Raw genomic sequence first — 27,084 nt, 5'->3', positions numbered from 1 at the left:
TATATGAGAAAAGCAGGGACATTTGAGTATCAACGAGATACTTGATAATATAAAAGAATTATTGTTAAGTTTTCAATGTGCTGATGATATTGGAATTATACTTTTTAAAAGAACCCTTATCTTTTGAAAATGTATACTAAAATATAAAATTATACCAGGTTTGGGATTCATTTCAAAATAATCCCGGGGGTGGGGGTAACAGAGCCAGGAGGTGGGGGGTTGGGGGGAGGTGGGGGAAGTGTATCTTGCTCATACAAGATATGCTCATGAATTGATCATTGTTGCAGCTGGGTGAGGTGTACAGAAGTTTAATGTATTATTCTCCCTACTTTGTCCATGTTAAAATTCTCCATCAAAAATGTTTCAAGAAAAATTTACTAAGCACCTTTTCGGGCCACGCACCATAGTAAGCACTTTCATAGACACTCTTGTTCACCCTTGAATTCCCAGCAGCCCGTGCAGTACCTGGGCACTAGGAGGCAATGAGGAAGCATCACTGAATGAATGAATGATTTCCTTTAACTCCCTCACCGTCCTAAGTGATAGATCTTATATCCCACCTTGCAAATAGGGATGCCTGAGGCGCGGAGTTTGCCCAACATTATCCAGATCTTATGCGGCAGACTCTTTCCACTATGTCTCGAATATGAGTTTTGTTTTGTTTTGTTTTTAAGTGGGAGGGAGGAGGGACTGGCTGATCTTTGAATTTACCTAGTTTTTCATCATCCTCATTAAAGAGCACTATACCCTTCAGTAGGGGATTTGGTATAAGCATGCCAGTAGGGGATTTGGTATAAGCATGCCGAGGACACACAGGGTCTCAAACCAGGCCCATCCGGGAGTACAAAAGGCATCTGGCCACAAAGTTGAAAACTGAAATGCTATTTTCATGCTTTTTCTCAAGAAGAGCATCAGCTCACTGTACCGCTCCCCCTGCCCACTAGCAACCCAAATTACTCATGGTGAGAACACCATATACTGTATTTGGCCACCTTGGGCCTCTTGGTGTTTACAGGATGGAAAAGAAAGAAAAAGATGTCAAAAATCCAAGATACTCACTGGCAGCTTAGAAGAAAAACTGCATTCATCTACTTCTCTCCAAGTGGCACCCTGTAAAAGGCTTTTCAAAGCCATTAACCTCTTACTCACCTCTTCTTAGTCCCCCTTCCCTCTCGTTTTGCTTGCTGCCCTCAAACTCACTTAAAAAATGCTCTCAGAACTGTGTCCTTTCAAGGCTGACAAACATACACTCACACGTGCCTGAGTGCCTTTGCTGATGCTCTTGTGTTGCTCAGAAACGTCATAGAGCATAACAAAAATAGTCGGTCTTTTGATTGGGCAGAATCACTTTTTTCAATCGATTCCATAAATGTAAACAAAAGCCTAGCTTCCTTCTGCCCTCCCACATGTCCAAAATCTACATTAATCCTTCCATCAGATTAAAAAAAAATAGGACATTTTTCAGAATTAATACTGCCACCTTTTTGGGATATTCTGAGAGCTGCATTTCATCCCATTAAATTTAAAAGACAAATCACTCATGTTTTTAAAAAGGGTAGGGTCATGCTAAATTCTATTTCTGCCCACGGTATGTGAGAATCTTCCAAATAAAAACAAGCAGATGTAAACAGAATTAGAAATCTAAAGTCAGTCCACACCTTTGGATGGAGGTGTTCCCACCAGGCACCTTCCCTGACCTTCTCATAGAGCAAGCTCCCCGTGCACCAGCATGGGTAACACGTAAGGAACAGAAAATCGGTAATCAGCGATGGGCAGAGAAGAGCAGAGAGCACGGTGAAATGTCAGTGGCACTGCATAGCCCACCCCGTGTGGTTTAGAAACGGAGACGCTGGGGTTCCTTGGTTCAGGCCTTCTTGAATCAGTGTTGTCAGAGCAGCTAAAAGAGTGCAATTCTAGGAAACGAATGGCTGTTTACGAGACATCTAGAAGGTCATGCCCAGTGCCAGCCTATAGAATACGTGAAATTTCAAAGAGCCTTCTGGAAGAGAGGCATCACTCTCCACCTGGAACAGTCGTATTAGGGTTGTGCTCATTCCCTCTGGACCTCTAGGTACTGTGGCTGCTTCTCTCTGGAAATTCCAAGGATCCTGTCATTCACACAGCTCATCTCCAAACAGAGGCTGCTCGGAAGGCTGACTGATTTACTGAGGCAAGTGGCCAGAGATCTGTCTTATTTGTAAAAAGCAAAGAATCACGGACAGAAAATTTTCAACCTGAAACAGGAAAAAAAAGTGGATGGGCCACAAGAGGGGAGCCTTAACTCTGCAGGAAGTACCCTATCAGGAGTCACGTGACGTGGAGGAAGCCACAAACACCTGCTCAGACTGGTGTCCGGGGAAGGGAGTTTTGGAGAATCTGAACGTACCTTGGCCAAATTAACAGGTCCCCCCACCCGCTTCCTCACCCCTCTCACCTCCTCCCAGCAGCCCCCAGTGCGCAATTCTGTTAGCACCCAGCACAAGATACCATAATGTTTTCACAGTTCTCCTTACCGGGCCCCCGCAGGTGCTGTCCCTACACCCTAAGCTGTTCCCTGGAAGGAATCATGTATTGCCACGGCAGTCTCAGCCCCAGACTGCCCCGTATGCTAATTTCTGCCCATAATCTAGTGAAAGATACTCGCTTTGATCCGGAAGAATTAAAAGGGCTATCAATGCTTTTGTCAAAGAGCTAACAGAAAGATCTAGACCAGACAAGGTGAAATGAAATGCCTCCAGTGTCCAAACCAGCAATTTAAACAGACGAAGTGGGCTGGCTGGGACTGTGGTGAGCTATCCGGAGGCAGAGGCCGCTCAGCCCCAGAGTCCTCTGTGGAAGAGGGAGCCAGGACGCACGTATCTTACGGTGCTCCGGGAGACCCGGAAACTCTGATCTTTATGTGGGGTATCTCAAGTTTAATTAGAATTGATCCAACATGTGTTCAACAGTACGTGGCTCAAACAAAATATGTCTCCAGGCCAGGTACTTCCAAGAAGCCCCCAATCCGTGACCTGAGCCAGACTTCCCAACCCAGCTCCACAGCCCATTTTAAGCAAGATGGACTCAAATGCACTCAAAAGGAATCTTATCACAATAGCAGTTGTTACTTCCTTCAGTTTGAGCCATAAATGTCAGAGGGGAAGTGGGGAATGGGGGCTACTCATTCTTCCAAAGCTGGCGTGGCGTATCCTCCCAAAAGAATCCAACCTCATCCTTCCAGGCTGGCTTTCTCACCTTCCTCCTTTACTCCTCTGCCCCAACTGCCAGTGAATTTTAGTCCAAATAGTCTCCCTGGTATGTGACCTTCATTTCTGTCACTATACTGTAAGGCTCGTTCTCCCCTCCGTCTGGTTAATAATGGGACCAGAGATCAGTGACTCTTACCCTTGTGGTGTCGATGGCACACTCTCTGCCCTCATCCTGTCCAGTGGAATGTCCATCATCATCCAAGAAGCTCCGCCCTTCTTCCCTCCCGGCTGTGTGTGGTACACATAGGCATTTAGTGGCCAAAAGAAGAGGAGAATCCTGTTTTCTGGTTGAATGGGCCAAGGCAATCACTGGGAAATCACTCTCACCTGCAGAAAAAGCCAGAGGTCAAGTGTTAGCTCCAAGGAAGAAATATACCCAAGACGTTCCAACTCAGACTCAGTGATCTGAGTACTTGACTGATTAGACCCATCTCTTAGGGCCCCATCTCATCTCAAGGAGGGGGTGTTCTTCTCTCTGCCCCCCACCCCCCATGGAACCATTACTCTCACTGGACACAGGGATAGGAAGATATCACAGCCCCAGGACTGACTCGTAATCACTCTCAGGCTTAAGGACTCTCAGGTTTTGACTACAGGGGACTCTTGGGACATCTCCACTGACCCCAAGGCCAACAAAACATCCAAAGCTAAGATGAGGCACTAGAATTAGGACTGCAGTCATTCACCTCCCACACGGTTTCTTCTAGGGGCATCACTTTCCTGGCTAATTCACCAAGGACATACTTAGAAGCTTCTAAATGAATACATTTTAATCCATTTCAGAGACCAAGTTCTGAGTGTGACTGTCCTAATAGAATTAACACTGCTGCTCTAATTTGAAATCAATAGATTTCAAAGTCTGGCCAAATTCGATTGTGTTGTATTTGTCCATTGTCATATTTCACAGATCAGAAATGACTACGCCTGCTAGATCAGCGTCCTCTGCTTAAATGTGTGTGTGTCCACGGATGCGTGTGTAGTGTGTATGGGGGGTTAAGCTCGTACCAAAACAAAAGGACAAATTTACATTTCTCTCTCTGAATAAATTAAAGAAAGCAAAAAAATTTCCAGTTCCCAACAAGGTAAGACTTGTCTCATGTTGATGCCTTCCCACAGAATTATATTAGTATCTAGGCATCCATCCATTGATTTTCATGTCTTCCAATCAATGCTAGGTCCTAAAGGGGGCCAGGGGTGGGTGGGGAGGAAGAAGAAAAGATTGATTCCGAGCTTCAGAAAGAAAATGAAAGAAGTGCCTTCGGCTACGTCAGTCATTAAACAAACATTCATTATAGCTTAAGATCTGCCTGGAATTATCCTAGGCATTGGGATTGCAAACAAGATGCAGTGCCTTCCCCCACCTCCCCACTCCAGGAGCTCCCAGGCTCAGGACCAAATGTAATAAACAAGGAATGGTATCCTACCAACATCAAGGGGGCAATGGAGAGGGAGCAAAGCAGGAACACATTGCTCCCAAAAACGGCCAGAGAAATCCTTCAGTGCGTTTTCACCTCCAATAAAGATAACAAGGAAAGATCCAGAAGAAAAAAAAAAAATGCAGCTCTACCCAAAGTGAATTTCCGAAGGGACTCTTAGCAGAAGAGGTAGAGCGCAATCTCAAAGAGATAAATAAAATCAATCCAGGAGCTAAAGTCCTCCTACTTCTCCTCCTCCACAGCCTCCCAGCAACACATCATTGGGTCAGTCTCAAATATTTGTGTTCCACTGAAACGCAGAAATGCTGCTGTGCCTTTTTTAAAAGGTAAGCACACACGTATAGTCTTCCTGTGCCTACAAGATACCTTTCCAAAGGCAGCACATGTTAAGGGAAGGTAAGATTAATCTGGCTGGGAGATAATTAATTAACTGCACACTGCTTTGATATGACTATATTAATTACTGAAGAAAAAAATTAACAAAGTACTTAGGCAGTTTGGCACTTCTAAGAAACCCCAAGCATTGTTGGGCACTGGCTCATCACAGGACTGGCCCAGGGACAGTGTGAGGGGAGCCAAGGGTCTTTTTTACAGAAACTGGTACCTACTGGGCCCTCCATCAATGTCTGATGAATTAATAACCTCCCAGGCTGCCTTTTCTCTCTGTCCACCACGCCCCCAAACTCAGAATGCCAGTGTTCTGCCTCATTTTCCATCACTATGACTCCCATCCAAAAAAACTAGATTTTTGGAAAAGATACAACACCAGTCAATACCTATCGGTGTGAATTTATGTCAATTCACACCCCTCCTAGGGCATTCACATTCTAACAGTGACCTTTCCATGTAAAATGATAACCAGCATCTTCTGAGTCCCTACAACATGCCAGGAACCTTCCAGGAGCTTCACACACATCACTTCTATCCTCAACCACTGAGAGTGCTAACTTTTGTGATCCCCATTTTATAGGTGGGACATCGAGGCTCAGGGAAGTGATTTGTCTAAAGTCCCAAACCCAGCAAATGCCAGAGACAGGATTCAAACTGAGGTAAGTCTGCCTGATGTCACTCAGCCCAGAAAATCAACTTTGATATGACTATATGAATCACTGAAGAAAAAAATTAGTTGTCAGGGGAAGTTAAGGACTGGGAGAAGTGGGCAGAACGTGTCCCAAACCAGCACACTTTGGGCAAGAAAAATGTGTACATCCAATACAGTCTCCCCTTCCTGCTTAACAATCCCACCACATGGTCCACTCTCTGTGTTCCCACCACCCATGTCAGGGTGTAACTGTTAAAAAGAAGACGGTATCGTTTGCGATTTAGCACCTAAGCAGGCTTCTAACTTTGCTGAGTGATTCAGCAGGATCGTGGCAAAACACATCAGTTCACTCAAGTATTGCTACCCTCCGTAGAATTCTCTTCACGATAAAAAAGGGAGGCCCTCTGCAGCATCCTTGCAGTGGACCCTCCAGCTTGGCTGTATTTCCTGGTGGGTTGACAACAGCATTCAAAAATGTACAAAATGACTGGCTCCGTTATTGAGAGGGAGAAGGTGAAGATTAAGTGGCCTGTTGGACTCTTTCATCATCCAGAGAACTGACATCCAATCTTGGAACAGAACGAGGAAAATCAAATGGACAAGCAGACAGTACACAGGGGTAATAATAACTCCTGATGCCCGTCCCCCAGGACTCAGAATCACAGGACTAAGGTTGCTCTCTAAAAATTAAACTATAAAATCAGTGTCTGAGAGATCAAAGCAGACACTCTGAGGGACACTGCTGCATAGATCTGGGTCTTATGTACTTGCACAGAATCCTGAGTGTACCTGTTACTACCCTGCTCGCATTCTTCTGAAATGCTGTCACCTCCGTCTTCCCACTAGCCTGAGAAGCCTCCAGTTAGGGACAATGTTATAATATCAGTCTTCGTATTCATTATCCCTGTTACACAATGGTGCTTGACACCTTTTTATTGAACCAGTTCCTCTCCCCAAGGCAACGAGACTAAACAGTAAATTAATTAGAAGAATCAATATGGATAACGAAGGCAGTTGGTCAGCAAGGGAAGCGGAGGAGGAAAGTGTAAAAGATCAACGTTGGTTGCCCAAGACCCATCCCAGCACTTTCCAAAGGAGATCTCACCCTGAAGAAGCAGCATCATTCAGCCCCGATGGAGACATCTTGAGTGGATTTTTAGGTGTCTGGACCTAGAGTTTCGGGTATTGTTAGATACCCCCAAACCTCTCCTTGTTCTGATTCCAGACTCCCTGAGGCACCTCACCAACAGAGAGCATGCAAGCATGTCCACTCTGTCCACTAGATATATTTATTAGCGGAACGTAATAAGGCCGGAAGAGGTTTATTTACTCAGTGTTCGGTAAGTTTCTATGACAGTCAATCTGCTAGAGTCTGATCAACTGTGGGACTCCTGAAGTGAGTTTCTGAAGTTGCCAGGCTGCCTCAGAGCCTGACCCTGACCTATGATAAGGTCACCAGGTAAATGGCACCTTTAAGTACCATCCTGACAGCCAGCCAGCTTCCCTGGAGACATCCTGACCTTGCCAACTTCGGCAGAAGAGTATCCTCTGCCTCGGCACTAGTGATATGTTGAGGCCAGGTAATCCTCTTGTGGGGGGCTGTCCAGTGCACTGCAGGATTGTTAGCAGCACTCCCTGTCCCCGAAGGTGGTGACAACCAAAATCGCCGAATGGCCCCCAGAGAGCAAAACCATCCCCAGTGGTGAACCACTGCTCTGAGGTCGAGTAAAAAGATCTCAGATACCCGTTTGGAAGCTGGAAGTTCAGAAGGCTCAGAACGGCAGATGGTACTCATACTTCGTCTGCTGACAGGGGCGGGGGATATTCACCCGGACACTTTCTTCTAGAATTCAGTCATGGCATTTCTGGTGTCAGACAAGCAAAACTTTGCAAGTGAGAAAAGATAAAAGGCAGGTTAACCTTTTGTTGAAACTCGAAGCATGCTTCAGGCAATTTGAGTCTAGAGTAAAGGTTAGTGATTTTCTCTGAGAATCTATCTGATGTTTGCTAACATTTTTGGTGCCAGAATGACGCACAGAGCAATGCACTAATATAGTTCGAAAGATGTCTTACTACAGCTCTCTTGTAGGTAAGGGTCCTCTTGCTGACCATACGCACCCCTGACCAAGCTCCAATTTTGTGGAAACTCATTGATATCCCAGGAAAAATGCAAATACGTGTCAGTTTTGTAGTCTTGTCCCTATTTATCAATCATAGACTAATTTTCAATAAAATCTAAGAGTAATGAAATAACAGGAATAATAACCAAAGGTGAAATTTGCCCCTATTTCTATCTTGATTAACTAATGAGAGTTGTAGTCTGGGGTTTTGCTTAAATAAAACTAAAATCTCACAATCAGACTGCCATAACTGGATGTAGTGTGCCAGAAAAATGGTACTTATGTTTAAATCCTATAATCCAAAGCAATCAAAATAATACACCACCTCCCAGCTGATTCAGACAGTAGACTACTAAGAATATCCCTGAGTTACTTCGTTTTTCCAAATTATCAAATTTTAAGACGTACGTTAATATGAGAAATCAATGACTTTTTAAAAATTTTTGCTCTGTCCCCAGAAGAAAATGAAAACTTCTCAGGGTCTAATACATTCAGGGATTAAAAATAAATTTATAGAAGTTCTGGTCTTCGGGGAGGAAACCAGTAAGTGCCTTCCAAAGCAAAGCCTCTAAATTATATTTCAAAAGTTAATATAAATTATATTTCTCTTGGCCATCCAGAATGAGTAAATGCAATACCATCTCCAGAAATCCCTAAGGCTTGAAGCACGGGTAACTAAACACCACTTTCCTCTCCTCGGGTTCTGTGTTCCTAGACAACCCTCCCTGGGGAACAGAGGGAGACAGCAGGCTGCTGCTGAGTCACTGAGTCACCTCTAAAGGCAATCTTCAGAAAGGAAAGCAAGGAAAAGCCCTGTGGAAGGGTGGGCACCTCACAAGAGAGAGCGAAACATCGCAGCCACTGACCCCAGCATGGTCATCCTTACCTGGTGACAAGGCTCTGGGACCACCCTGAGTTGTCCATATGGCTGCCACTATTCCACCAGCCCCAGAAGGGAACTGCCCGGCTCCATCCCCTTGCAGGAACCCCCTGAAGCAGGACTAGCTGAAATCAGGGGTTCAGACTGCAGCCAGGACACAGGCAGGCAAATCAGGCCACTGGGGGACTGTAGACCCTAGGGTAGTCTCATCTATCCCTGTGTCTCTGGTGGCTGATGCATCAAGCATCTGCACTAACATCGTGATTAAAAGAGCAACAGAGAACAAGCAGTTTAGAGAGTAGAGGGGAAAAACCTACCATGCCACGGTAATAGTGAAGGAAACAGGGAAAAGGAAACATTCTGGAGGACACTGTAGCAATGTGTATTACAAAGTTCACATTGGAGACTGTACCTTGAGGGAATAAATTAGACAAGCATGCAAGGATGGGTATCCAAGGATGTTCGCGGCATCAGTAGTTATTCCTAAGAGTAAAAAGTCAGAGGCAACCTAAATGTGCATCGACAGGGAAACAGAGCAGGAGGTAGCTATATAATGGGATATTCCGTGGCCATTAAAAACACTGCAAGAATCATAGGAAGAGCCCCTGTATACTGAATCGTGTTTCAATACCTCTGGGTGTTCGCATGTCCAAACCCACCTAACCCTCGTGACATTTGAACAAGTAGTATTTTTATGGAATTCATTTTACAGATGGAAGAACTGGTAAATAGAGAAATTAACTAACTCTCCAGGGTCAACAGCTATTAAGTGATAGCCTCAAGGTTTGAATTTAAACAATAATGTTCTAAAGCCATTCTCTTAACCACAACGCTCTACTACAGATTCATGAAAAGATCATCACGATATGCTAAATAAAAAGAGAAAATAATTATAGTACAACATATGGCATGATCTGGTCTTTATAAAAGAGGTCTAACGTTCAAAGGGAAAAAAGAATAATCTCTAAGAATATACACTACAGTGTTAAATGCATTCTCTCTGGATGCTAGAAATTGGGATGATTTTTGCTTTCTCCTCTGTATCTCTCAACATTGTGTGACTTTCTTTGCAAGTATCACGAAATGCTTATGTAAATAGCCGTTTCAGGGCCCCTGGATGGCTCAGTCGGTTAAGCATCTACCTTCGGCTCAGGTCATGATCCCGGGGTGCTGGGATCTAGCCCCACAACAGGGAGCCTGCTTCTCCCCCTCCCTCTGCCTGATGCTCTCCCTGATTGTTCTTTCTCTCTGTCTCTGTCAAATAAATAAATAAAATATTTAAAAATGAATTAATTAATTAAATAATAAATAAATAGTCATTTCTTTTTGGAAAAAATAAAAGATCAAAAGCAGCTTTGGTCAGTACTTGGGGAAGGGTTGGGGGGGCGGGACAGACACAAAGTGAACGTACAGATTGGGGTGATATTGGATCCTCCACCGACGGGCTCCTTTAACATCTATAGAATCATACGTGTCTGCTGCTCATTCACGTCTGCTCTGAGGCAGGTACTGTCCTGGGAACTACAGAGGACAAAAAACAATGTGGCTCCTGCCCTCGGAGCTTACAGTTGCTCAGAAGGGGTCAGAGGAGGGCACACAGGTAAATGAGTAACTTCAGTACAAGGCAGGAGACAACAGGTACCCCGAGGAGAGGTACCGAGGTGCCATGGAAATTCACAGGAGGTAAGGGTCCCTCTGGGATCAGGAAGGAGGGACAACTGTGGGAACAGGTGGCATCTGAGCTGAGGCTTGAGGGTCGGGTCAGACACGAACAAGTAAAGAAGATGGTTAAGAGTGAGAAGGTCATTCTCCCAGGAGGGGAAGGAACACATGCAATGCCGTGGGGATGAGAAAGCTTGTGGTATGTACAGAGAGCAGAAAATAGTTAAGTCTGGCTAACGGAGCCCTATGACCTAGAAATATTTATGTAGAATATGAAGAAGTCTACTGTACTAGCCACACCTCTGTGAGCCAGGAATAACCAAGGTGAGTGAGCTCTGGCTTTAGGAAAGGAGAATGGATTGCAGGTGGCCATACAGAGAATCTGCTGAAACAAGGACCATAACTCAGGTCTCCTGCACTATTTAGCCACAAGGAACCAGTCAGAGAGGCATTAAAAAGCCTCTCGGAGTTATTGCTGTTTCCAGATCTGGAAAATTAGAGGCTGGCACTCGGTACAGCAATCCACCAGGCACTGCAGTGACCTAAGATGGCAAACAGCGAATCCCAGCCATGTCTACGAAGTGCAGACAGTGGCAAGGCCAGAAATGTGGGCGACAGCTCCTGAATTTACCCCACTTTTCTCTTGCACCTCCCCCTCATAGTGCAGGAAAGCAGGGCTCAGCAGAGAGAATTCAGGAAGTTCTTGAATTTAGATGGGGGGGAAGCTAAATTCTTGATTTTCACTAATCTCTAACTGAAATGTAGTAATTCCTCCCATTAAAAATGCAGGCAGGGGCCCAGAGCAATAAGAGCGGTACCAGTGACTTCACTCCATTAGAAATTCCTGGTAATTTCATATCACAGCACACTTGTTCCAGGTCTCAGAAAGTAATCACGTAAGTTCATTGTTTCTTTGAAGTCACAGTGCATATAGACCTACTGCTAGATCGTCCTGAAGGAGTTGATAAAGCAGCACATATATCACTAAGTCATAAGTTGGTTTAAATATTTTGATAACTATATATTTCTATACAACTAGATTCCTTTTTATTCTGTGGCTCTTATTTTTTGTATTTAAACACTGTTCTGAAAAGTGGTCCATAGGCTCCCCCAGACTGCCAAAGGGGTCCATGGCACAAAAAGGGTTAAGAATCCATTAGCTAGAGATCCTGTTAAAATGTAAGTCACACCATGTCCCTCCTGTGTTCAATTCTTCAATGGCTTCCATCTTCCTCAAAGCAAAACTCTCCTCCTCCCACATCACTTATCTGATTTCATCTCCTTCTCCTCTCTCTTTTTCATTCCCAACTGGCATACTGGGGTCCACGCTATTCCTTCATCATTTCTGCCTCAGGGCCTTTGCATCGGCTGATCCCTGTGCCTGGAATGCCCTATCCATAAGGGATGGCTTGCTTGCCCGTTCCCTTCAGGCCTGGACTCAAATGATACCTTCCAAATGAGGTCTTTCTTGGTTATCCTATCTAAAATACCCCCTGTGAAACTGCTATCCCCCTACTCCTTGCTTTATTTTTTCTCCTTAGCATTTATCACTCCCTAAAATATACTTAGAGACATGTACTTTATTTTTTTTATCATATTCATTATTTATTTCCCCACTCAGAAATGAGTTCCATGAAAGCAGGAATTTTTATCTATCTTAACCACCACCGTATCCCAAGTGCCTCTAGCCTCATCTGACACACAGTAAGTTCTTAAACGTTATTTGTTGCATTAATAAGCCAGCAGCTGCTTCCATTCCATGTCAAATTTTAAAGTCTCCCCCCACCCATTGTATTCTCGGGAGGAAAGAAACATCACGGCAAATGTGCCTGTGAAATTGTGGTCACCACAGAAGGAAGGTAGCTTATTTATCAACCACTGCAGAAGAAAATGCATTTCTTTCTTAATAAAAAGAGTTTTCATCGAAGACAAGATAGACAAATCACACACACACACACACACACACACACACACACACACACACAATAAGTTATCAGATCAAATTATATCATAAAAGAAATACAAAAAAGTAAATGGGAAAATTGGTACATGGCATCCAACCAGTAAAAGGTCCACTCACCCAGCTTGAAATAGAAGGGATGCTAGCTGGTAAGATCATCACACAGATTCCACCTGGCAAGCAGGAAAAGGAAACGGGTCCAGTGTACAACCACAGGAGTAAACGCAGGTAGTAAGTCACCACATGGGCACTGCTCCACTTAACCCGCTGCTGTTGAAATGTACTGTTGCCCACTTGAAGGCACTGTTGCTCAAACCAGCAAAAACGCACGCACACTGGGAAGATCCGAACTTGGCAGGGCTTCCTTCACACCCATACAAGGAACCTCATTCCGTTCTGGCCCCTGGAGCACTCTGTTTTAATAAGAACAACCAAAGCTAAGACTGGATTCCTTATAGTTACGAAATGTGAGTCGAGGACAAAGAAAGTACTATTTTATATCACATATACCCTTATATAGATATGATCAAGGCACTCACATATTAAAAAGTAACAAAACAAACTCTCCCAACCCCAATTGCTCTTTGTGACACATTGCTCTTGAAAACATTTTTCACACTCACCCTTCCTTCTTCTTGTGCAATTGTTGCCCTACCACTCCACCAAGTGTTTTTGCTAAGGGCACCTCTAGACAACCAAACCCACAGCACACTTCTCATCTGGGTGTGACTTACCCATCCAAGGCATTTGTCACTGCCCACCTCCCAGCCCCTGGGGGTCACTGATGCCACATGTCCGCCCACTCACTCTTGGTTTCCTGTGAAACTCTGCTTTGTCTTCCCAAACCTTAAATCTGGGGTCACAAAATAAAATACCTTCAGGGACCACGCAGGTGCCTGAAATGAAAAAAAGGGGACATCTGGCCGCTGTGACAAGCTGGAGAGCACCAGTCCTGCCAAAAGGGGACTGCTGTCCCTTATTTGTGCACATCAGGTGGTCGGATCGCCCAACTTGTCAAGAACACCCACAAATCTTATTTTTATGTGAACCTTCCCAATGTTCTAAATGTTGGCAATTACTGGTTTTGATGTTTTGCTATTGTGAGCCAAACGAAACATATCTGTAGCCTGGATACAATCTGCAGGCCTCAAATGCGTGTCACTGCAACCCCCTGGGTTTCTCCTGTCCCTCTGCTCCTCTCTCTGGGAATTTCATTGAACCACAGAGCCCGGATGTGTATGTCCAGCCCTGATGTTCCCCCTTCCATTTGAGACTCCTATAACTGCCTCCTGGACGTGTCCACTTGAATGTCCCACTGGGACCTTAAAATAAATGTGTCCACACTTTCCTCTCATCCTCTATTCCCAAATATTTCTCAAATTCCTTGCCTTTCCTTATCCCTCCGGCTTCTGCTTTAATTCAGACACTTGGTATTTTTCCATGGTTTATTACAATACACTTCTAATTGTCTTCCCTGCCTTAGACCTATCCCCATCCCCTGCCTCCAGATTCATTCTCCATGCCAAGTTCAAGCTACCTTCTAAAATGTGCGGGCTTCAGGTCCTCTGATAGCTGCCTTGCCCTTCAGGATAAACTCTGGACCCAGAGTGCTTGAGTCTGAATCCCAGCTTCGCCACCCCCCGGCTGTGTGACCTTGGGCAATCACTTAAGTTCTCTGAGCCTTGGGGTGTTTTGTGTTTTTTTTTCCATTTGTAAAACATGGATACTAAATATCACATGCCACAGAGAGCAGTCATGAAGATTAAAAAGGAGATAATAAGAATAAAGCCCTCTGGGCTTAGTACATAGTAAATGCTCAATTAAATGTCAGCTGTCATTATTATGGTTCCTCATCTGTTATCCTCACATTCTACAACCAACTCAAACTCTAGAACTATAAGGAATTACCTGAAATTCTCCCAAAGTGTCCTTGACTCCTCACTCATTTGTCTGCTCAGAATGCCCCTCGAGACTCATATTCTCTATCACATTCTCCAGAACCAAGCTTTGACCCCAGATCTCTCCCTGCCCCAAATCCAGGCCCCCACCCAGCAGGGCCTGCCTCCATCGAGTATCTAACTTCCTGAACTGCAGTAGAACAATTTCCTGGAAGCCTCCACCACCGCACTGTGAGCCCCACAACGGCAGGGCCTACTTTTTCTGAATCTTTGTCTCCTTAATGCCCAGCCAAAAAATACTGAATGACCGAATGAACTTCTCTAATTCGCAGATCAACCCAGAGGGAGGCAGTATTATGATCCAGCACTTCTGCATGAGGTTCAGAATGGTTCAGCACACAGGGGAGGCGGCAAGAACATTCTGCCTGCCTCTCTGGCCTCGGTACCCACCAATCTACCGCAAGCCCCCCTGCCTCAGTGACATCCAATTACTCTCCAGCCCCAATCTCACAGTGCACACTCCTTCTCAAACCTCCTTGAAGCTGTTCCTTCTGTTCCCTTCTTTTCTGGTTAATTCCACTTTTATCTTCCAGAAATCAGCTCAAAGACCACCTCTTTCAGGACACTTGCCTTTGATGCACCACATGGGAGCCCACACACATCTGATGCTAAATAGGAAAAAAAAATAGGCACATCTCCTTGGTGCTTCCACCCAATTTTTTTTTTTGGAGGGGGGAACAGGGAGGAGGAGCAGGGGAAGGGGGAGAGAGAGAATCTTAAGCAGGCTCCACACCCAGCATAAGCCCGATGCAAGGCTCCATCTCATGACCCAGAGTTCATGACCTGACGCTCAACCAACTGAGCCACCAGGCACCCCCGGTCCCAATTCCTTAGCAACCTCACCGATACACAGTGATGTCAGTGTCTGACACACGGCCGACAAGTGGGAGATTTGGGTGGAAGAATGGCCAAATGAATGATCTACTTAAGGGTAAAAGACAAGGATTTTCCTGCTCAAAATGGAGCAAAGAAGGCCACTTGGGAGTTGCCTTCACATACGGGCCTTCCTGGGGGCTCCAGGACACTGGGATGAGACGCCTCGCTGAGCTATTGCTTCTCTGTACCCAGTGGGAGCGCCCGACACATTATGACATTTCCGAAGGATTGCAGAAGAGCGCGTATTGCTACTAGAAGTAACGGAGTGCTTTTGCCAAATCATAAATCCTCAGTATGTTCACAAGGAGCTCAGAGAACCAAGTGTCTCCTGCTCTAGTATGAAGCCGAGCAGCTATTTCATGGGATGAAAAAAAAAGTTTCATTTAACATTTTAAGAGATATAATAAAATAAATATGATCGTTCATACAGCATCTAATCCATTATTTGGAAGGTCGGAAAAAAATGGTTTTATGCTTCACAAACATCCAAATCCAGCTCCTAGACACCACCCTGGGAGGACTTTTTTTTTTTAACACTTTCCCCAGAACTATCTGCTGTGACTAATTCCATACTTCATCAACATGAAAAAAAAAATTATAAAATAATGAGATTCCCCAGACAACGCAAGCCAAAAAGCTTTCAATTTGACTTATTAACATTAAATCTCACACCTCTCTTTTTTCCAACTCATTTCCTAAATGCACCCTCCTCTCAGAGTTTCCCAGCTTTCCATGTGAGGAAGAAGGAGGTGGGATAGTGCTGGAGGGAGGACAAGGAGATTCTCTGAAGAGCGAGGTATCCTCCGGAGAGTGAAGTCCAGGACCAAGCCCCAGGAGAGAGCTTTGGGCACCACCTCGGGTCGGACTCCACAGTAAACAGGAATGCACACTTGAAAAAGCAAACTCTCTACCCTGGAGGAAAGCATGGCTTTCTTTACCTGATTTTCACACTCAAAATTTTCCATGTCTTGCATTTCCTACTCGTTAGTGTAGCAAGGGAAATTCAAAATAGTTACACACTAGACCAACCTGGTAGCTTCTGAAAAAGTTAACAATAAAATGGTGCAAACAGAATTTTTTTGTTGTTTGTTATACAAACTCAATAATTTTTAAGCATGGAAAGAATCTGAGACCCAAACAAAGGAATCTCAATTTCTCTTTTTTCCCCAATTTTCTTATTGTGATAAAATACACGTGACATAAAATTGACCATCTTAACCATTTTTAAGGGTGTGGTTCAGTGGTATTAAATGCATTCCTAATATGCAACCATCAGTACCATCTAACTGCCAAGCACTTTGCCTCTTGCCAAACCGACATTCCATATGAATTGGTACTTCTTTGTGGTTTGTCTACTTTGTAATCGGCGAAGCAGCCCACACCACCTCTGTCCCCTGGACGGTGTGTGTCAGTGTGTGCGGCATGTCGAGCAGGGCCCTGCTTCTAGCAGAGAGAACTCCACTTCCCTTCAACACCACGCAATCCTGGAGTTCCACGAAGAACCATCTAGCTTCCCACTCCTTTGACCTAACCTCTGCATTTGCGCACATTCTGAAACCTAACCCCAGTGCCTAAGAATGCTACTGTAGGATTTATTTCTGAGCTGCGGACACTAACTTACAAATGAAGGGTTGTAAAACGAGGCTTGCTTGTGTGCTTTTAAATGATGTGGCTGACAGGAGTGACTGGTCGAAAACAGCCAAAAGCAAACCCATTAGAGTTTGGGGCCACATTACACGACTGCATCCTGTCCTTTTGCTTCAAAGCCCCATAGAAAGGACACCAGATGAGAATGCAAAACGCACTGCAGTGTCCACATTTTAAATCTGGGGGGCGATGGGAGAAAACTCGGCGTGCATCACCGCAAAGATGCACCACAGCGACATCTGCTTTCAAATTAGGTCAAGAAGTCTGGGGAAACCACATAAAAGGTGAAGTTCTCAGGCACCATATGAACGTCCATAAGATTCCTGTTTTTGCATATCCAGGGAGCCTACCCTGCAGATTTGTGATTAAGGAGATAAGAAGAGATGGGGACATCGATGCCCTTTTACTCTTTGACAAAGATGATAGATAGAGGGGCACCTGATGTCAGCAGCCTATGACCGTACCACACTTAGAAAACCAGGATCTTAAAAACCCACGAGACAAACCCTGCCCAGAAGGTATGATATACTGACCTCAAAGACAAGAGTGCTGACCTAACTTTTTGCCAGAACCCAGGCACCTCCTCTCAATCCAAACCTACCAACCACAGTCTTCAGCTGCCAAGTCCTCCCACCCCTCGGGCCAATGAAATTCTTTACCTTAAATAAATCCCAGGAAATGCTCTTAGGTTCACCTTGGCCTGTCAGTCAGGGCTTAAGAGAGCCAGACCAGTACATAAAAGAAAGTTTAAAAAACTGTGGGTATAGTCAAGCCCCACATTTTAGTCTGCTGTGATTCTTTCATCTCACCACAATAGTTATTCGCCAGGATAGAAGTCCGCATTCCTGAGAGAAGTTATCAGGAAACAGCAGATGTCTTAACTGACCTTTGGGGTAGCTTTCAGTTGTGTGGTCTTATCTACGCTCTCATTCCACACAGCTACAAAGGGATCCCTTGTTCTTTCTTTTTTTAAAGATTTTACTCATTTATTTGAGAAAGAGATAGCGACAGAGATAGCGAGAGAACACAGCCCAAGCGGGGAGAAGAGGGAGAAGCAGGCTCTCCGCTGAGCAGGGAGCCCCATGCGGAACTTGATCCCCGGACCCTGAGATCATGACCTGAACCGAAGGCAGACGCTTAACCGACCGAGCTACCCAGGCACCCCTGGTCCCTTTTTCAAGGCCCCATCAGGCTATCTGTGATGTTTATTATCGACCTTAGGCCGTCATATTCTGCTAAACGTGGGTCCCCAGATGACAGACCAGAGGTAACTCTCTTGCATCTTTTTATAAGATATCCATGGATAAAGAAGAAGAGTCTCATGGGATGAAGAAGAGCAGGTAAGGAAGGATTCCACCGAGACACAGAAAGTTGGCTTAGCCATGCCTGGGGCTCTCCACCAGCCCTCCCCCCACATAGCTCAGCGGGGCTCGGCATCTCCTCACCACCAGGCTTATCACTGCTGTCTCTCCATTTAAGGCAATTCCCAAGCAGTGTATTGGTAATCATCAAAGAGCAAATGCTTAGAATCTCACCACAAATGTTCCACATACCCACTCATAGTTCCCCTAGCTCAATTTATAAAGACGATCCAAATTAACACATGTGAATGATCCTCATGGAGAAAAATATTCAGAGACAGATTACCTATTTTTTTTAATCATACAATCAACAGGCTGCGAGGAAAATAAAAACAAAAACAGAGAAGGTCAAGAGATAAACTCAAATTTCCCCAGCAATTAGAGACAAAACCAGAGCTAGGATTCAAATGTCTTACCTTCTAGAAGCACTAGGGCCATATGACTCCAAGCACAGAGATGTGGACATGGTGATTCACTGAGGAGCTGGGCTCAGCTCCCTAGCCTCAGCCCTATGTGGCTTTCACATAGACGGGCATATCCACACACCCTCTCTGATCCCTTTCAGAGCCAACTGTACAAGTGCCTCCTCTATTTCCTCAGCTCCCATTGGTTTCCAGTCAGTCTGATCTGGTCCCAACTCTTTAACCCTCCAGTTAAGCAGGCTCCCAACTGCCACGGCTGAGCCCCTCTGGTCTATTCTTCACTGTCTTCATGGGCCATCTTGCAGAAATGTAAACTGGCTCCTGATACTACCCCCCCCCCTTACAAACCCATGAGCTCCTTCCGGGATAAACTCTAAGGTCCCTAAGCTGGTGTAAAGGCTGCAGCATGATCTGCCCTTGCCCTCCTTTCTGGCCCCCTCCCCGCCACCCCACCCCCTCTCCGCCCCAGCTCTCTAGAAGTTCCTCCTAGGCTCAGTGTGCATCCTTTCCTTCAAATGCTCACACTCTTTCTGCATCCTGGGATTCTCTTTCTCCCACTTTTCACCTGATGAACTCCTGTGCGCCCCTCAGAATGAAAAGTCCCTTTCTCAGAAAGGTCTTCCTGGCTCCCCCATCTAACCTTGTGCCCTCCCCACCCCTGCTCCTCTCCCCCAGGAAGTACTTTAGAGCAGCTGGCACTACTTAAATGTTTGCATTTCTTTGTTTAATGTCTGCCTCCCCATCCACCGCCCACCCCCTCCATGCCTGTTTCCTTTACCACAGAATACCCAGCACCTAACAGTACGTATCGCCGGGTAAGTACTCCAAACCTTGTGGAATGAATGCTTGTACATATTTATATATGTAGAGAGGATATATATGACCACATAAGTTAATCATTAAGTCAACACTGATAAGCATCTGCTAGCTGCTCAGTTGAGCTCAGTTGATCTGCTCAGGCTGATGAGCAGAAGGCTTTCATTCACGGGGGACCTCAACAAGCACACTGAAGCCAGCTGCTGTCAACATTTACTGCTTATCTGGAACGTTATTAGCTAGAAGCAGATGTTAGGCCTTGATCATTCAACACTTGTGCAATTAAAGATAATTTTAAAGGGTATCTACTCCAAGCAAACCGTGGTACAAGGTTCTGCAGGATTCCAAAGAGAGCAAGACCCCCTTGCCCACGAAGAAATGATAGAAAGAAAAATGATAAAGGAAGACAGGGAGGGAAATTCTTCTAAATCAGGTTCTACGTTTGACTGCACATTCTCAGCACTGTTACCGAATTCATCGTAATTGAGATTTCTTTCCATGTTTCACATGTCAGACTCCTGAATGCAAAAATAAAACAACAGCAACAAATACTTTCCCCTCCTCCCCTGCTCCTCCTGACTAGCCAAGAGCAGTGACCAAAAGCCAACTTCGGGATGAAATTCAAACTCTGTCACTTCCAAGGACCTTCCGCATGTACTACATTCCTTGTGAGGCAGACTGATGATGGCTTTGGAGTCAGAAGACCCCATGCTCCGGCCATGTCCACGTGGTTCACTTTGCCTTGTTTCCTTCATCTGTAATATGGGTTTCCAAACTCCCACCCCGCCCACTGCATATCACACTCTGTTACTAGAACTGAAATGAGGTAACCCTGTGAAAGTTTCTGCAAATTGTAGCAGGCTATACAAATGTGACAGTTTGTGACTTTTATCAGGACTCAAATACTTAGCATCTTGTATTGACCTGTCTAGAGCTTGTTAATCTTGAGTCTCCAGGTCCGCTCTATGTTGGGGCTCAGAGAACACACGTCTTACAGTCTGCCTGCCCTGGATGCCTACTGGGCACATGGCACCCACATAATAAATTCTTGTAAGCTGGTTACTTGCTGGCGCTTTTGATGGATTTGACTCAGAGCACAAAGTGTTCTCTGATTTTTCTGGATTTCTCATTGAAAATAAGCACTTTCTCTGGAGAAAGCCATAATGTTTACCTAGCCCATGATCTTTATGGTCTGTTTTCCTTTTTCCCAATTACATTGGAAAGAAGACATTTTTGGCAAATGCAAAAAGAATACTTTTTCAGTGCAGTTTTCAAGGTTCCTTCTAAGGATGAGACAGAGGCCAAAAAGCCACGTGGTCATGGCAAGCCACCGCTACTACTCACTACTCCACAAACCAGCCTGTGTCCTACTAAGCGTAGGTTAGTGTTGGGGCTGTAGGGATAACCAAGGAGAGCAGAATCCCACAGTGGCTCTGCAGCCAGATGCCAGGGACCGGATCCTGGCTTCATGTAGTCCTACTTGTGTGATTTTGCATAAGTCACCCAGTTTTTCTCTTTTTCCTCATCTAAAATTGGGTAATGATTGCTGCACTTATCCTGGTGAGCACTGTGTAATGTATGGAATTGTCAAATCACTATGTCGTATATTTTGAAACTCATATAATATTGTATGTCTTATCATACTTCAATAAAAATGAATAAATAAATACATAAATAAATAAAAATTTAAAAAATAAAATAAGGTAGTATAACAGACCCCACCTCCAAAGGTCGTCACCAGGATGAAATGAGTCAATACATCCAGAGCTTTTAGCACAGTGCCTAGTAAAGAGTAACAACAAATCTAGAGACATCTAGATCCTTGTAGCTGAACAGACTGCGACTCAGAGAAGCAAAGTGACTTAAGTCAAGGAGCCATAAAGAGACTGAAATCAGGGCTGGAACCCAGGTCCTTGTGGGTATTTCACACAAAGGGCATTCCAGAGAATCCACCTTCCTGAAACCTGATAAACTGGGGTAGTAAAGACACGCCTTCCACTCTGCCTCCAGGTACCCTGCATAGCCACCCTTGTCTGCCCATGGGACCCCCAAGCCCTGCCCCACCCTTTTGATCTCCCATGGGACTCAGAATATACCTACAGGGGTTCCATCTACTGCTGCCTCCCCCAGAAACACTGTGATGAAGAAGGAAAGCCTCACTCCCTCATGGGTGGTTCTGAAGATTAAATGAGATAATGCCTGGAAAAGTGCCGAGCAGAGTAGCTGGCACATGGTATGCAGCCAGTAAATGTTCTCTATTAAAAAAAAAAAAAGGAGGAGGAAAGCCCTGTGGTGCCTGCTCTCTCAAAGCTGCACACATTCCAACCCCAAATGCCAGACACAGGGCAGATTGAGATCTCGCTTGGGTAGAACAGAGGGACACAGAGTCCGCGAACGATTACTGTGAAAGGCGAAATTCACTTAAGACAGGAGGTGTCTGGAGTCCCCACTCTTCCCCATCTTTCTTAAAAATAATAATAACAATAATAATAAGGAAGAAGGAAAAATACTTAGCTGGTGCTTTGCTGGCAAACCCAAGCACCCGAGCATTGGATTTTTAATATTCTAATATTTCTAAACGAAGCAAAGACTGCTCACACCCCCCTATTTGCTTTTATACACTTGACCAGCAAAAGCTTGGCTTTGCTGCATTGATGAATGGGCTTGTTCGGGCTGATTTTCCAAGTAAAAATGGCTCAGACACAAGACTGAATTAAACAGATCCCACAAATCTCCTTAGAATATTCACGACGTGATTTGGACTCAGAGTTCTTAAGCACTTCGGCATCACCTTCTCCTCCCTACCCCAATACTGACAATCCCTAGTTGTGAAAAGACAAATTTAATATTAGAACACAAGGAAGGAATCTGGAGAAAAAAGGAAAAAGAAGGACCGGATTAGACCGGGAGCAGGAACTTCATTTCGGACTGTGTATCCCCAGAGCAGAGCCCGGGGCCCAGCCCCGGGGGAGCCGGTCGTAAACGCAAACTGATTGAATCAATGTCCCCCCGGAGTTTACAACTCAGGTGAGGAGTAAAACCGAAATATTACACCAAGTTCAACCACAAAATCAACTCCACCCTCTTTCAGCCTTAACTGTGTGGGGGCAGGTGCTCAGGAAAATGCTTGCTTCCTGTTTACCTGGGCAGGTATTTGCAAGTAGTCTAAAAAGGGGGGCAATGTATACAGTTCTAAGCAAATGGTTATGCAAATCACTTAAACAAATACATGGAAAAGGGAGGGGAAGGTTTCTGATCCTGTTTTCTTCACCTGCCCCACTCTTCAGAGAATAAGATGAAGTAAAAAAAAAAATTCAAGAGCGGGACGAACCGCAAGTCCGCTCTCATCAAGAGCAGGCACAACCCGCTCCACCCGCTCACTCTCGAGCATCAAACCAGAGCCCCCGGCTTATTCCGGTGAGTGGAGGGGATTCTTTGCTGCCCTCCACCCCTGCCGCGGGCTGCCCGAGTTCGACTACCGGCTCAGTCTCCCTAGCCGAGATGTGAGCGACACACCAAGGACGGCAAAGGTGCTCCTTTCCCCAAAGAGACGGGAGAGACAGAGCGGGGAAGGAGGGGTGGGGGGGAGACGGAGCCCTGCAATGCGAAAGGCGCCCAGCCCGGCTTGCCGCGGCACCTGCCGGAAGGTCTGGTTCGCTCGCCAGCCCATTCACCTCAGGAGGTCCGGCAGCCACCCAGAGGGGCGCGGGAAAGGGAAGTTCCCGACCCCACACCACAGATGCAAACGTGGGGAGTCGGCGGGCGACTCCCCGGCGGCCCTGCAAGCCCCAAGCCGCTCGCACCCAGAGCGCGCCGGCAGTCCGTGGGCGCCGCGCTGCACCAGCACCCGGGCCCTGGGTGCGCTCTGCCCTGCGACGGTCGCGGGGCGCCCGGCACCGCTGTAGGGCAAAGGGGAGGGGAGGAATGACAGGGAAGAAGGCGGAGCAGGCGGCCCGGGAAGCACTTACATTCGCCAGGAAAGCGCCTCCTCTCGAGGAAGAGAAGGAAAGGCTTCCCGGCTAAGGAAACGCCCCAGGGATGCCCTACGCGAAGTGCCGCCTCTCCCCGGCTCCCCGATTCTCCCGCCTCCAGTCCGTCCTCCACCCCGCAGCTACCCGCCCCACGCCCAACAGCGGATCCTAGATACCCTCCCTGCGGCCTTCCGAGGGGCCCAGCCACCGTGTCGCCGCCCGCGGCTCGCGCAACAGGCGGATCTTTAGGACTCCAGCGACGGTGGGCTCAGGGAACCGGAGGCTGAGGGGCGCCGCGAGACAGGCGCCCAGCAGAATTCAAAGTCCCCTGCGGGCCTAGACCTGCGCGGCCGTGCACTCGTGACCCGAGCCACGGGGCCGCAGGGGCAGCAAAAGGTGGCGAAAGTTGCAGGGTCGGACGGAGAAGTCGCCGGAGTGCGCGCGGAGGAGGGGACACGAGCAGGTACCTGCCGGAGTCCCGGCGCCTCAGGCTCGCTCCGCTTGGCGACGCCTCCCGCCTGCGCTGCAGGGATCAGGCCTCTCCGCGCGGCCCCGCGCCCGCCGCGGCGGCGGCGAGGAGAGCCGGGTGGCCCGCCTGGGTCGGTCCGTCGGTCCCGCCCGGCCGGAGCGCAGCGCCTGGGAGCCGCGAATAGGGCGGGGCGGCGCGGGACGGGGCGGGGCCGGCCGCTGGGCCTCCGCCCCATTGGTCCCGCTTCGCCAGCCGCCTAGCTTCGGGCCCTCCGCCTGCGCTCCTCAGGCCGAGCGCCAGGCGCTCCGCCGAGTGCGGTTGTAGGTTGCGGGGCTCCGGCGGTGCGACCGGCCAACGCACGGAAGGACAGACTGGCTGCCGGACGGGGCGCGCACCCCCGCCCAGACCCGAGTGCAGAGTCACCCCCGGAGCCGCGTGCCCTGACCCGGGGGGAGCAGGAGCGCGCCCGGTGCCTCCCACCTGCGCGCCCTCCGGGCTGGAGTCCGGGCCGGAGCCCGCGACTCCGCGGGACACAGTTCACCTCCGCCGCGGCCCCCGCGGCCCCGGCAAGCGCCTCTCGAAAGTCGCGGCCCAGGCGACACTCCGCAAATTTGCCGGGATTCTCTTAGGAAGTATCGAGGCCCCAACTTGTTTTAAAACAAAGTGCGAAGGAGAAAACAGCCCTGGTCTTGCCTGTTTACCACCAGCCCCGCTGCCCGAATGCTGCATTTGCAGAGCAAGATTGTTTCACAGGCTCCATTCCTCGACTTACCTATCAAGTCGCATGCACTGATAGGAAGGGGGACGAGTCGGGTCTCCTTCCCGAAGGATGGAAGCGGAGGTCAGAGGGAGATGCCTTCAGCCCGAGGTTGAGAAACCGAGGCCTCAGCGAGGGCGGCGTGTGGTCCGGAAGGCATGGTCGGCCCCTCTGCAGTGAGCAAGAACTCAGTGAACCGCCCGGAGGAGAAATGGGACGCTCGGGGACCCACCCCCGCGCTCCCCCTCCCGCCCCCAAACTGCAGATTTTTAAGTTGTGCAGACTTGCAATAATTCCTCAGAGCCAGCTGCTCCAAGCTGTAGGCGCCCGGTGTTCCCGCCCCCACATCACGCAATGGGACTACAGCCCCCAACCCGGCACCTGCTGACCACTGGCCTCAGACAAGCACCTAGCAAGACCACACAGAGTTAAGTTCCAGGTCCTGAGCCGGCACGTGGGAGGGGACAGGGGCAAAGAGATGCACGGAAAAGGTGAAAGACACTTTTTGTGACCTCATCCTAGTACCCGGTGGTGTCTGGATTTTCTCACTGTTTTTGTTTGATCAAAACTCTCAGTAGGAATCAGAGAAAGGGGAGCAATGTTTACAATATCTGGTAGGCTTCTAAAAGGAGGTGAAACCTGCACCTTACAGAGAGGTTTGGCTGGAGGAGAGAATAGTAGCAAGCAGGAATGGCAGAGGAGAAGCAAAAACCCAACACAGTCTTCCCTCACACACCAGCATTTTCATTTGGCTCATGGAAGGCAAGGTGGGGAGGCAGACGGCTGGGGAACAGGTGTTTGGGGACCCTCTGTCCCTAATCCCATTGTTCTTTGGCTCCCCCAAGCTTGTCCCCTCTCTTATGGAAGAGGATCCAAAGCATTTGTCTACACTGCCGTTTGCAAGCCTCTAAAGAAGGTAATTTGCATATACGATCATCTTTAGTGTAAGATCTAAGATTATTCTAAAAATATGTTTATATTTTATCAACACCTGAGAAGAATGCTTCTGAGTCTCTCCCAGCAGTTAGCTATTTGTCATTTTAAATCAGTAAGTTATCCGAAAAGTCCAGCATTGTTTACTTGAGAATGAGAGTTGTTCGGAATCTCCACGCACTGCAGAGGGCATCTGCAGTGCAGAAGAGCCAGGGAGCCAGGGCCTTCTCAGGTCTGGATGACACCTACGAACTAGAAGGGGGCACCCACAGTGGAGGTCAGAAAGGACCCCCACCAGTGGCATCTGTGAAAGCGGGGGACAGAAAGGACAGGCCTCCGCTGTGCGCATACAGGGGCAGGGTATAGAAGGGACACAGGCTTAAGAGACAGACTGGAGTTCTTTCCCATCATGCTGTACCCAGGGGGAGCCTTGTGAGCAAGTCACTTAGTGGTTCAACATGGTGTTTCTTCTTCTGTAAGAAAAGTTCCTCCCTTACAGGGTGATCATGTGAAGCAAATGGAATAATACGCAGGAAAGCACTGTATGGGTCATAAAATGAATGTCTGTTCCCCAAAAGTTAACCCCTGACAGTTTACCAAGGTTGAGCCAGGCAAAGTGGTAAATGCATTCATACACACACACACACACACACACACACACACACACATACACGGTCATGTTCTCACCTCCTGTGTCTACGGCCTCTTCCTCTGACCTCAGTCTTCATTGCCACAGTGGCTGCTCTGATCCATTTAACTGCCTCTTCCCACCCCAGCAAAATGTCTTTATGCCACATGATATGGCCCATCCCCTTTTCACTAACCATGTGCGTAGGAAAGCATCTGCACAAGCCACGCATTAACCTATAAGGGGCTAATCATCAGCTGACAGTAGTCCTCACTCCTCCATGGCTTCCAGGAGGACTCCCAGCATCAGTGGAGACATCCCAAGCCAATGTGGGCCCAGGGCAATCTGTCTTCCAGGCTTCCATATTCTCCTTGCTCTGGGCACTCCTTTGGTAAGGTCTTCCTCTCTTACCCACTTACCCGCAGGTCCACGTTCTCCGGCTCCTCTCCCCTCCCAAACCTGTCCCTGACCCTTCCTTCTCTCTAAAATCTAAATGACGGAAGCCCACCAGGGTCTCATTGCCAGAGGTAGGGAGGTACTAATTTGCTTTTTAAATGGAAAAAGGTCTGCGTGTGAAAATGAAGGTGTTCTCTGACAGGAAGGTGGTGAGGGAGGAAGTATTAGTCATAGTGGCTAACATTTGTTCCATTGGTTCCTCATATCGGCTTCTCTTTGAACAGCAGCCTGAATGTCACGCCAGCCGATCTGAGCCCTTTAAACATTTTAATTCCCTGAAGTGCCAGCCTTTTTCGTGTCTCCCTGCACTCACAGTGTCTCCCTCTTCTTGGAACATCCTTCCCAACCAGAAGCCTTTCTTTGCTCAGCCAACTCCCTTTCCCTTAGGACACCATTCAGTTCCTAATCTCTACCCTCTGGAAAGCCGCCTCTCCTATCCAGG

General features: G+C 47.2%; 1 protein-coding gene across 4 annotated transcripts in view; it reads right to left on the bottom strand.

The window, feature by feature from the left end:
• KCNS3 (potassium voltage-gated channel modifier subfamily S member 3) overlaps positions 1-24,783 on the bottom strand; it is a 35,818-nt gene extending 11,035 nt beyond the window's left edge. The window contains exons 1-3 of one of the 4 annotated variants that reach the window (XM_040622907.1): positions 23,867-24,017; positions 7,471-7,611; positions 3,385-3,575 (exon numbers count right to left, since the gene is read on the bottom strand). The gene's annotated coding sequence lies outside the window, so the exon portion shown is untranslated. Of the gene's footprint in view, positions 1-3,384; positions 3,576-7,470; positions 7,612-12,468; positions 12,793-23,866; positions 24,018-24,640 lie in introns of those variants that run through there. The other 3 variants (XM_040622906.1, XM_040622905.1, XM_040622908.1) reach the window with 3 other exon arrangements.
• Positions 24,784-27,084: the final 2,301 nt, after the last annotated feature.

This window comes from Ursus maritimus, unplaced genomic scaffold, assembly GCF_017311325.1.
Source record: "Ursus maritimus isolate PB19 unplaced genomic scaffold, ASM1731132v1 scaffold_6, whole genome shotgun sequence".
Taxonomy (NCBI): Eukaryota; Metazoa; Chordata; class Mammalia; order Carnivora; family Ursidae; genus Ursus; species Ursus maritimus.
Note: the sequence above shows the minus strand (reverse complement) of the source record. Positions and strands in the feature narration are given on the sequence as shown.